Source organism: Amblyomma americanum, chromosome 5 (assembly GCF_052857255.1).
Source record: "Amblyomma americanum isolate KBUSLIRL-KWMA chromosome 5, ASM5285725v1, whole genome shotgun sequence".
Lineage (NCBI taxonomy): Eukaryota > Metazoa > Arthropoda > Arachnida > Ixodida > Ixodidae > Amblyomma > Amblyomma americanum.
The window spans coordinates 89,157,690-89,170,082 of record NC_135501.1 but is presented as its reverse complement, the minus strand read 5'-3'; positions in this window follow the sequence as shown (position 1 = coordinate 89,170,082).

Genomic DNA, 12,393 nt, shown 5'->3' with positions numbered 1-12,393 from the left:
TGCAGACTTCATGTGAATGAGAGCAATTACAATAAAGCCTACGCTACAGTTTTTTCTAACAAAGACGTATTCCAGTAGGAAGGACTGAACCAAGATTGACGTGACCTAAAGAGAAAAGCGCTTGATTGACACACTCCAATGAACGCGGCTGATACGTCAATTTGTAGCAGTCCTGTTGTTTCTGAGTGTCAGTGCAATACTGCTATACCGTTGTTGTGCTCGCGCTTCCTTCCTGCTGTGGAGTTCGGCGAAGTTGGGCATGGGGAGGATTCTCTGAGGACTACCGCGAGGGTGGGTGAGCCCTCTGGGGGAGACGTGGCTGCAGGAATGCCGGAAGCAGCGATGACAATAGCGTCCCCACGTGTTCGAACAAGAATGCCGGAAGCAGCGACGACCATAAGCGTATTCGTTCCGGTCCTCCGACGACGAAGTGCGATATCAGTGTGTTCCCCTTCGGTCAGGCTGGGGTTGAAAAATTGCCCGAGTGCCGCACCCTCGACAGAGCTTCCGCGTTCCCGTCACCAGTACAAGATCTTTCAACCCCTTCTGGGAGACAGCCTGCGTTCCTGTGTCAAGCAGGCGCCTTCCGGGTCATCATGGGTGCGGTCCGGACACAAGTGCGCGCCCACCTGGAGGCCACGTGGACGACGACGTGACCGGGTCCTGTCTCGTTTAACTCGACTGAGCTGCGAGGAAACATCAGGACCGCCCTGCCGTGGGTGGTACCATCAGTGCCATCGTGGGATTGGACATCATTCTTCGAACTGTATTCCTCAGCTAGGGGTCTGGGGAATACGAAAAGTATTTAAGGAGCTGCTGGTTTCTTTCCAGAGGAGAGCCCCCTTCTTGAGAGATACCAGAGATTCCCGACTGCTAAGAAGCTCTCTTTACTGTGAAGCACTCTCATATGCCCGTACTTGCACACTATGTAAACAGTCCATGTATAAAGTTTTCCAAGTTTTCTTCCTGGGATCGTCCTCGTCTCTTCTCCGGCCCAGTCACGCTACCTGAATACCAACAACTAGTGGCAGCGGTGGTATGCTCTTACCTGAATCCCGAACAACTGGTGGCACCGGTGGGATGCTGCTACCTGAGACCCAACAACTGGATGGCAGCTGTGGGACGCCCGCGTGAAGTTACCGGCTCCAAAGGACCTCGGCAGCTACGGGACTGACAGGCGTCAGCTATACCTTGGCAGGGTGAGTTCCCCATGTTTTCCGTTCATTTCGCCAGACCGTACTAGCACAGGCAGATGCTAGGTGCGGATTCCTGTTGTCTGGGAGATTGATTAAGGGAAACTGTTTGGTCCACTTCAAGTTAGGGTTTTTGTTTTAGTCGGCTTGCTAACGCATGGTGAAACTCACAATGGAGAAGATAAAGGTGCAGGAGCTGCTCGAAATTTGCCAGGAGCTGTGGATTTCGCTACGTTCTGCGAAAAGAAAAAAAGGAATTCTCGAGGTTATACGGCAGGAGGAGGTGACTACTGAGGAGGTCGACGAGGCTTCGGAAACGATTTTTGGGCACAAAGAAGAGCAGGAAAGACGGGAGTTGTGCGAGCAGGAAGAAAAAGAAGTTTCGTTCGGCTCAGGAGAGAGGGGAGTTGTGCGAGTAGAAAGAAAAAGAAGAGCTTTGGTTGGCTCAAGAGAGACGGGAGGTCCGTGAACATGCTCGAAAATCGAAGGAGCTCAAAATCGCGTCGAACGGAGAGAATATGGCGCGTCTTATCCCTGTAGCTGCGGTAGAGAAGAAAGGGAGGCAGAGATTGCAGGATCTCGTCTCACCATACCGCGTGGGAGGCGATATTGCACTCTTTTTGGTAAATTTCGAACGTGCATGCGGGAAGGTGCACATCGACAAGAGCGCTTGGTCGGAGAAGTTACTTCCTATTCTTTCGTGCGAGGCGGCCGGAGTGGTGGCTCGCCTCTCACGGGAAGAGTGTGATGACTACGAGAAGGTAAAGAGCGCACTGCTGAGAAAGTACCGGTTTTCTGCTGAAGCTTTTAGGCAGCGATTAAGGCAGGCAAAGAAAGGCGGAGAGTCGCATACTGACTTCGCGTACCGGCTTAAAGTCAACTAAAACGAGTGGCTTAAGACGGCTGAGGTGCAGGGGGGAAGTCATGACAAGGTACAGGAATGCATCGCACTAGAGCAGTGCTATAGCGCGATTCCGATTCCAAAAGATATGAGTTTATGGCTGCAAGATAGACTAACAGATATAGACATATAGACAAAGCGGCACAACTCGGAGACGAGTATTACGTTTGCCGAAACCTCCAAAGCAAGACAGGGTACGATAACAGGTTACGAAAGGGAGAAACCTATTTAAAGAGAATCCCCGACCGAAGGGTGCCACCAGCACGCCGGTATCAACGAGCAGAGCATGCGGGATCAAAAGGAGGAGGTAGCGAAAAAAAGATTGAGTAACCCAAATCTGCCGAATCGCCGAAACAGCAGGCACCTGGAGCTTGCGTGTTTGAAGCGCAAAAGCCCATTGTCTGCTATAATTGCAACAAGGAGGGTCACAGCTCAGTGAACTGGAAACAGCAGAAGATGGCGTTCGCGTGCATGTGAGAGTCGGAGGAAAAGCTTAAATTGCTGGAGCCATACATGCTGGACGTGGTGATAAATGGCAAGAAATTCAGAGAACTCCGGGATTCAGCGGCTACCATGGATGTTGGTCACCCGTCCTGTGTTTCCTCCACGGACTACACCGGCAAATGCGCCTTGCTTAAGCAGGTCGCCGAAGAACAGAGCGCATGCTGGCCTCTAGCGAAGGTGACTTTAGAGGGGACTATTGGCAGATAAGACACAGAAGCGGCAGTTAGCACAAACTTGCCGACACACTTGCTCTACCCGTTTTCGAACAAATACGAGCAGCTGCTGAAAGAGAAAGGTCTCTATTTCACCTCTGGCTTGGCTTGCATGGCGCTAACACGTTCTCAAGCGCGAGAGCTCGCAAAGAAACTCGCGTACGCTCCGATAAATGAGCAGGCTCCGTACCACGTTCCCGACCAACAGGGGGATCCCTGCAGAAAAACTAATCCGTCTAAACCGCATGAGCATGACCATGAAGGTGTTCCCGAACCAGCGGTAGCTCATGAAATCCAAGGAACTGCCGATTCCGTAGAGAATGGGGCAACAGGAACCAACGCGAAGGGTTCGACATTATTAGCTGATTCGACTTGTTGGGAGGAGTTGACTAAGGTTGATAGGCAAGCACTTATTGCAGAGCAGAAAAGCAACCCATCGTTAAGATCTCTAAGCAATAACGTGAGCGAGGGAGTCGCCAGAAAGAACATCAACTTTTATGAGAAATCAGGCCTTCAGTGCCGGAAATACTGCGACTGAAAGGGACGCGCATATGAGCAGCTCCTAGTGCCTGAGAAGAACCGGCGGCAGCTTCTAGAGCTCGCACACGGAAATGCATGGGCCGGCCACCTTAGGAGCTTAGTTCCGCAAGTGTTGTAGACACCCTTTTGTCAATTTTGTCTCGCGTGGAGTTCCCTGCAGAAATACAAAGCTATAACGGGAGCGTGTTAACAAGCTGCTTTACAACAACGTTCTTTGAACGGTGTTGGATTAAAATAATCTGCAGTTCCATCCACCACCCTGAGTCAAATGCAGTCGAGCGTATGCACTCAGTGCTATAGCGGACACATAGGTCTCTGTGTTTTGATCATAAGTGAGGTTGGGAAGGCTGCATTCCAGCAGCACTCTTTGCAATGAGATCGGATAGCCCACGAAAGCACAGGATTTAGGCGCGCTGAACTAGTCTACTGGAGTGACATGAGGACCCCATTGCGCATGCTAAGGAAGTCATGGGAGTTTTACGGAGAGGATCCCTGTGTAGTGGTATACGTCCTGAAGCTACTGGAAAGACTTGCGAAAACCAGATACCTCGTGGAAGGAAATGTCAGAGCAGCGCAGTCACTGTCTTAAGTGTACTACGACAAATCGGCAGCAAGCGCACCTTTCAACCTGGTGACCAGGTGATGTTGCTGCGTCCGTCAAAAAGGAACAAGCTTGAGGTGCAATGGGAAGGGCCTGCTAATTAAGGTGGTGTCCAAGCTTTCGGACACCAACTATGAGGTCAAATTTAAGAACAAACACAATCGTATAATCCACAATAATTTGATGAATCCTTATGTGCAACGTCAGGCCATGGTTAATATGACGCTGAACATGCCAGAGGAAGAGATCTCAGACATACCTTATGTCCCACATGAGGACGAGGAAGCAGTGAATGAGCTGCTAAATTCAATCGAAAGAGAGCCACGTGTGACGGAAAGTCCACGAGGAGACATGAAAAACGTCGTCCGCGACTTTCAGGCGGTGTTTTCAAACAAGCCAGGATAAGTAAGAGCGAGTGGTGTAAGTTTCCTTCACTCTGAGGTATTGGGGCGGGCAAATTTGAACGCCACGTCGGCCAAATCCAGTAACCTATTCCCGTACAGCGTGGCCTAAACACTAGCCTGATTTCATTTAGCGAATTTTTTTTCCTATCCATGTGCGCATCGAGCGGGAGCACTCGACTTGGACAGGTGCATTGTTAAAACTACTCGTCCGGAGACACCATGTGTTCATTCAGGCAAAACATTTGACCTCTCCACGTTTCAGTTGAAGTTTGGCGCTAAGTGCAATTTTGGCCCTGAGTTTTGGTCTGGCGGGATGAGTGGGCTCTGAGGGCGCTTGCTTTTTTCAGGTGTGGTTTGGCGTTTGTGATCCCTTTTGGCTAGCATTGAAGAGAATTTCTCAGAACAGCCATATGACGAGGAGAAGCAATGCCAAACTTCGGCACTGAAGGTCATCAGAAGACTCCCAGAGAGCATCTGGTTCCTTGCACGCCCAGTCAGCCGAGCTACGTGCGAGCAGTTCATTTTCCGGGCGCAATATCTGGCGGTGGGGGTGCTGTTGTGCTCGCGCTTCCTTCTTGCTGTGCAGTTCGGCGAAGTTGAGCATCAGGAGGATTCCCTGAGGACCACCGCGAGGTTGGGTGAGCCCTCTGGGGGAGACGTGGCTGCAGGAATGCCGGAAGCAGCGACGACAATAGCGTCGCCACGTTTTCGAACAGGAATGCCGGAAGCAGCGACGACCATAAGCGTATTCGTTCCGGTCCTCAGACGACGAAGTGCGGTATCAGTGTGGTCCCCTTGGGTCACGCTGGGGTTGAACAATTGCCCGAGTGCCGCACCTTCGACAGAGATTCCGCGTTCCGGTCGCCAGTACAAGATCTTTGAACCTCTGCTGGGAGACAGCCGGCATTCCTGTGCCATGCAGGTGCCTTCTGGGTCAACATGGGCGACGTCCGGATACACGTGCGCGCCCACGTGGAGGCCGCGTGGACGACTACGTGACCGGGTCCTGTTCCCTTTCCCTCGACCGTGCTGCGAGGAAACATCGGGACCGCCCTGCCGTGGGTGGTACCATCAGCGCCATCGTGGGATTGGACATCATTCTTCAAACATTATTCCCCAGCTAGAGATCTGGGGAATACGAAGAGTATTTAAGGAGCTGCTGATTTGGTACCAGAGAAGAGCCCCCTTCTTGAGAGATACCAGAGACTCCCGACTGCTAAGAAGGTCTCTTTACTGTGAAGCACTCTCAGTTGCCCGTATTTGTACATTATGTAAATAGTCCTTGTATAAAGCTGTCCAAGCTTTTTTCCTGCGATCGTCCTCGTCACTTCTCCGGCCCAGTCACGCTACCTGACTACCAACAACTGGTGGCAGCGGTGGGATGCTGTTACCTGAATCCCAAACAACTGCTTGCTGCGGTGGGATGCTTCTACCTGAGACCCAACACCGTACGCGCAACGTGTAGATTAGAGTTTATTCACCGTCCCCTCAACCTACATGCTTGATGAGGTCCAACGAATGTAGATGTTTAGGGCTGTATCCGATTTGAGTGTACTTATAATGAATCCTATAATAAACGTTAGAAATCATGATAATTCTGTAGCCATCTGCAGGTCGCACTCTTTAATTATGATCATCGCGGTGGAAAAACCTTCGAAGATACTAATCTCAACATTACAAATCATGATACCTCGGTAGCCTTCAACAAATGACAGTTTTTCCTTAACATAATGACGGCGGCAACACCCGCATAATTAAGGTATGAATAAATTTGAGTAGGAGAAGGTCCAAAGCAGATTTATATGTCTTATAAACTTCCTCTGAGAAGCCCTCAGGTCCATCGCGTTTCGAAAGTGGCAATAGCAAATTGTATCTTCCAATTCAGAAAAGGTTAAAGGACCATTTATTGTAGCGCAGTCATCCTCACAAAGCGGTGTAATCACATACACCTAGCCCGCTATGTGAACATCATAAGCAGTATTTGAAGTGACATCAAAAAGCGATTCATTGATTTCTATAGTGTATTGCATCTGTACTTGCGGCTAGGACGCCATCATAGTAAATCTCAGACACTCGCTTGATTCTGACGTGTCGACACTCATCAAGCAAGGCCTGTCTAGTTCCCTTCTCAAAATGCAAAGCACAATTGCTGCGGTACCGTACACGGGCCTCACTAAGGCGTGAAACTTTTGAAGGTGACATTTACAGTACCAATTTCTTCTGTGTTCAAGCCTAGACCTTGTGTTCAAGTTCGTGCAAGTTATAAAGGCTTTGAATCAATAGTTTCACCTCTCCGTGTTTAAGGTAATACCTCATGGAGGCGATCTCAACAGCTAAACGTCAACCTTCTAGCTAAAACATATCGCATGCTGAAAGTTATGGGAGTCTCATGTTCAAGCAAGATTCGCAAATTGTTCGTAATCGCTGCTTGAAGCCCTTCTAGTTTGGCAACGAAGAACTAGAGTTCAATATTGCCCACTGCACCTGAACTTGGGTCAGGCACATTCTGCAATCCGCGAAATGCTCATGGCATAATTGCGGTAATAAGCATGACTCCACACGAAATGCGCATTTTAAGGACATATGCAGGAAAGTTTAATCAGGTCTAGACGTTGATGTGAGGCTCCTCTAATACATGTGTAGGTGTATGACAATCCGGCATCAGTTAGTTCGGCGCTTGCTATGACAGCTGGTTAGATAGCAGGGCTCTTATTCGCATTTTCGCTTGGCCCTGTACTGTCACACTGGTCTCAAAAGCAGATAACGTCACTCATGAATGCCACATACAGACCACAGTGTGGAAGAGTTGCAATATTCTGAAAGAAAACTGCTGCTTGCACCCGATTATTGGAAATAATAATAGCGGTGGTTTAGCTTCGCTTGAACCTGGAAGAACGCGTAAAGCTAAACTGAAGAAATCAGTCTCTCGGCCACGCTGTTTAGACCGGTTTCTACCGAGGGACCCCCCTAGCCGCTTATATATGCTCTCCCGCTGACGTCCAACACCCCGCATTCCACTGTCATCTAAAGGCCTTTCCTCGATAAATCTTCTTGTTTACTTACATTCCTAAACACTGACGTCACAATGACGTCAATCTCATCTTCTAAATCACATTTTTTGTTTGATCTTGGACCTTGACCTTGGATGGTGTTCCACGCTGGCTAGGAATCGTATGCCCACTGGTAACCTATGTGACTTACTCAGTGGCCTACGTGACTGCATTTCCAGGTTTGACTTTCAAGGCTCTTCAAGGTGAAAAGCGCCGTGACAGCGACGGGTCGGAAAGCTGGCGTAGTAAAGCTTTTCGCTTCTAAGAATGATGCAAAAATCATTGGTCACTGAAAAACACGGAAAGAGTGAGAAATTACGAAACTATTTAAAATCAAGAAGTTAGCATCAAATGAGACAGCGATGAATGGGTCCGTTTTACTTAAATATAAGCCCACATCATGAAAGGTACATGGATTTTCACGTGGAAGATAGCAGACGTGTTCTATTAATTGTCGCTTTGTTGTTGGTTTTCTTATCTTCTGTAGCCACAGTTGCTTACATACGTGTGGCTCTGCTGTGACAACTTCCACCGAGCAAAAATCAGCTGTATTTCCAGGGTTGTCTTGTCTACTCCGATTTTTGAATGCGCATTTTTCGGTTCGCTTTTTCCGTGATCATGCACCAACTAGCGCATCGAGCTACGCTTCTTCCAGTATTGTTGCTCGAAACTCATCTACACGCTAATTCTGCAGTGCATTCATGACGGCTGAGGTTTCGACTGTGTCAAATTCTTTCCCGCTATCAGTGAAGGATATATATATATATATATATATATATATATATATATATATATATATATATATATATATATATATATATATATATATATATATATATATATATATATATATATATATATATATATATATATATATGTGTGTTACGAACGTAGGTTGCGTTGGCTCCGCAGAATAAAGATTTAAGAGAAGTGGGCACTTCTACAAAGACACTTTTATTTATCAACGTTTCGACCGCGGTGCGGTCTTCTTCAGGACTGTAGTGGTCTCGCGTCAGATGGACGTTTTAAGTTTGTGAGCTCAAGAGGAGGGAGAAAGGAGTGTAACACGCAAATAGCAACAACGGTTCAAAAAACTGAAAAAAAGAAAATAAAGATGGGGGTGCAGGGAGCAGACCGGGACAATATTGGGGAAGAAGCAAAAAAATAGAAATAAAAGAAAAAAAAGGGGGGAAAACTAGTATAGTAAGGAAGGGTGGGGTACAAAAGGAGATGGCGAAACGAGAGAAAGGGAGAGGAAGACGGTGCGGGGGACATGGGCAGCACGGAAACAAAACACACAAACAAAATGCACAAACACAAAGGGCGCCGCTGCAGTTGCGTGGCCAAAGAGGAGCCGCTGCGCAAATTACACTGGCAGTGACGAACAGGCCAAACCAGGCGCCTTTTGGGGGTCTCACTAATTTCCGGTGAGCCGAGGGCTAGAACGTTAAGGAAGGAGTGGGCTACGTTAACGAGCACATGTCTAAGAACTTACTCACGGGGTCTGGGTTTCACTGAACGGTGCACCCCTCTCCGTGGGTAGGTCGTTGAACCGACCTCGCCGGGAATACTTGTTTGTAGGGGAGGAGGGCTGGGCTAGCTGTGTGCAAAGATTTCAGATTGTCGGAAAATGTAAGGAAAGAACGTCAAAAACTTATCAATACTGCACGAGGCAGGATAGTGTAAGTAAGGAGGGGTATGATTGCCTGGGATATACACTAGGAGTTATAAAAGGTATATCTGAGTTAGCCAATTAACGAGAAGTGTAGTATTATTTTGTTTGGAGGTCGTGAATAAAAGAAAGGGTACCAGGCTTTTCGTTAAGACCTTCTTGAATAGTATTAAACTTGTGGATAAAATAGGATTCACGCTGTTCACGTTCTCGCCTGTTTTTGAAGCCCCCTTGAATAATTGTTACTTTTAGTTGGTCAAATGGGTGTCCTTCTGCGTTTACATGCTTGGATAGGGGAAGGTTTGGGAGAGACTTGGCGTGTGCGCGGTGATTGTTAAATCGAATGCGGAATGCAGTGTTTGTCTGTCCTATCTATTGCTGGTTACACAAAGTGCATTCAAGAAGGTAAATAATGTTTGATGAGTCGCAGTCAAAGTTAACGTTGATTGAATGCTGCAAAACTGACCTCGTACTAGTTGCGGAACACGTAGTCTGCATGTGCTTGCAAACTTTGCAGCGACCCTTACCACAGGGCTGGCATCCATATTTTGGGGTTTTGTGTTCCTTGGAGTGGACTAGGTGGTTCTGAATGTTTTTGGCACGCCTGTAAATCACGCGGGGTGCGCATGTAAATTTTTTCTATAGTCGTTGACTTTGCTGGAGAATGTTAAAGTGCTTATTAAGAATTCTGTTTATGTTCGGTGCGTTACTGTTAAATGTGAGGATAAGGTTTGTAGTGTAATCATTTCGGTTATCTATTTGGTGCCCCTGGAGTATTTGACTACGGTTAAGATTTGAAGCTCTGCTTATGGCGTCATCAATATGGGAACGTGGATAGCGCTGTGTTAAGAGCACGTTGCGCATGTGTTCGGAGTTTTCATGAAAGTCTAGGTCGTTAGAGCAGATTCTTCGAAAACGATGGGCCTGCGAATAAGGGATGCTGGTTTTGCAGTGACGGGGATGGGCGCTTTGAAAATGTAGATATTTTTGTGAGTCGGTTGGTTTTCTATAAACGGTTGTACGAACTGACCCCTTGTCCACCAGAATGTCAACATCAAGAAAATTGATTTGACTGGCTGAGTAGGTGTGCGTAAACTTTATGTTTGGGTGCACGGAGTTGAAACTGTCAATGAAATGGATAAGTTGTTGTTCTGTGTTTGTCCATATTGTAAAAATATCATCCAAATAGCGCTTGTAAAAGTACGGCTGAATTGTACAAGAAGAAAGAAATTTTGACTCTATATGATGCATGAAGATATTGGCATAATTTGGGGCCATTCTTGTTCCCATAGCGGTGCCACTTACTTGCAGATAATATTAAAGATCAAATTCGAAGCTATTATATTCTAACACAATTTTGGCTAGTGTTCCTAACACGTTTGGGCTTGGAGATTCATGAGGTTTCTGCTGTTCATAAGATTCTAAAAGGGCTGCAATGCCGTCGGCATGGGGAATGTTTGTGTATAAAGATGTTACATCCATGGTCACAAGAAAGGCTCCTTCTGGTAATGTTATATTGTCTATCTGGCGGAGAAAGTGGTTTGTATCTTTGATGTAGGATGGATGTGTGGCTGGAATGTGGCTAATTAGAGTGTCAATGTACTTTGATATTGGTTCTGTGAGAGTGCCGATTCCTGAAATTATTGGCCGTCCAGGAATACCGGCTTTATGTAATTTAGGGAGCATGTAGAAACGCCCAGGAGAAGGATGGGTAGCCGTGAGTGCCTTGCATAGTTTCGGGGAGATTTCATTGTGTTTTATGAGGTCGAGGAGAATGTCAGATATAGCTTTTGAGTGCTCGTCGGTGGGGTCGAAATGCAGTTGTTTATAAAAATGGTTGTCAGAAAGCTGTCGGATGCCTTCTGCTATATAGTCATCCCTGTTCAAGATAACAATGCCTCCGCCCTTATCAGCTGGCTTTATGACGATGTCGGTACGGTTGCTGAGCGCCTCGAGAGCAGTACGTTCTCTTTTAGAAAGATTGTCTGGTCCTAACCTGCGGTTCTTAAAATTTTCAACAATGTCATTTTGAACTGCCTTAATATAGATATCCAAGTGTTTTTCCCGCCCGATGTTGGGAGTCCAATTTTGGTTTGCTGGGTGGAAGTCCGTGTTTTGGTGGGGGTTTCCGGGCTTATCAAAAAAGTATTCTCTCAGGCGAAGTTTTCTGGCGAAGTCGTCAAGATCTTTCAGGAGTTGGAATTCATTGAATTTGCCTGTGCGGGGGCAAAAAGTCAGCCCTCTAGATAGGACGGCTCGCTCATACTCTGTGAGCGGTGTTAGAGATCTATCTCTAACACCGCTCACAGAGTATGAGCGAGCCGTCCTATCTAGAGGGCTGACTTTTTGCCCCCGCACAGGCAAATTCAATGAATTCCAACTCCTGAAAGATCTTGACGACTTCGCCAGAAAACTTCGCCTGAGAGAATACTTTTTTGATAAGCCCGGAAACCCCCACCAAAACACGGACTTCCACCCAGCAAACCAAAATTGGACTCCCAACATCGGGCGGGAAAAACACTTGGATATCTATATTAAGGCAGTTCCAAATGACATTGTTGAAAATTTTAAGAACCGCAGGCTAGGACCAGACAATCTTTCTAAAAGAGAACGTACTGCTCTCGAGGCGCTAAGCAACCGTACCGACATCGTCATAAAGCCAGCTGATAAGGGCGGAGGCATTGTTATCTTGAACAGGGATGACTATATAGCAGAAGGCATCCGACAGCTTTCTGACAACCATTTTTATAAACAACTGCATGGCGACCCCACCGACGAGCACTCAAAAGCTATATCTGACATTCTCCTCGACCTCATAAAACACAATGAAATCTCCCCGAAACTATGCAAGGCACTCACGGCTACCCATCCTTCTCCTGGGCGTTTCTACATGCTCCCTAAATTACATAAAGCCGGTATTCCTGGACGGCCAATAATTTCAGGAATCGGCACTCTCACAGAACCAATATCAAAGTACATTGACACTCTAATTAGCCACATTCCAGCCACACATCCATCCTACATCAAAGATACAAACCACTTTCTCCGCCAGATAGACAATATAACATTACCAGAAGGAGCCTTTCTTGTGACCATGGATGTAACATCTTTATACACAAACATTCCCCATGCCGACGGCATTGCAGCCCTTTTAGAATCTTATGAACAGCAGAAACCTCATGAATCTCCAAGCCCAAACGTGTTAGGAACACTAGCCAAAATTGTGTTAGAATATAATAGCTTCGAATTTGATCTTCAATATTATCTGCAAGTAAGTGGCACCGCTATGGGAACAAGAATGGCCCCAAATTATGCC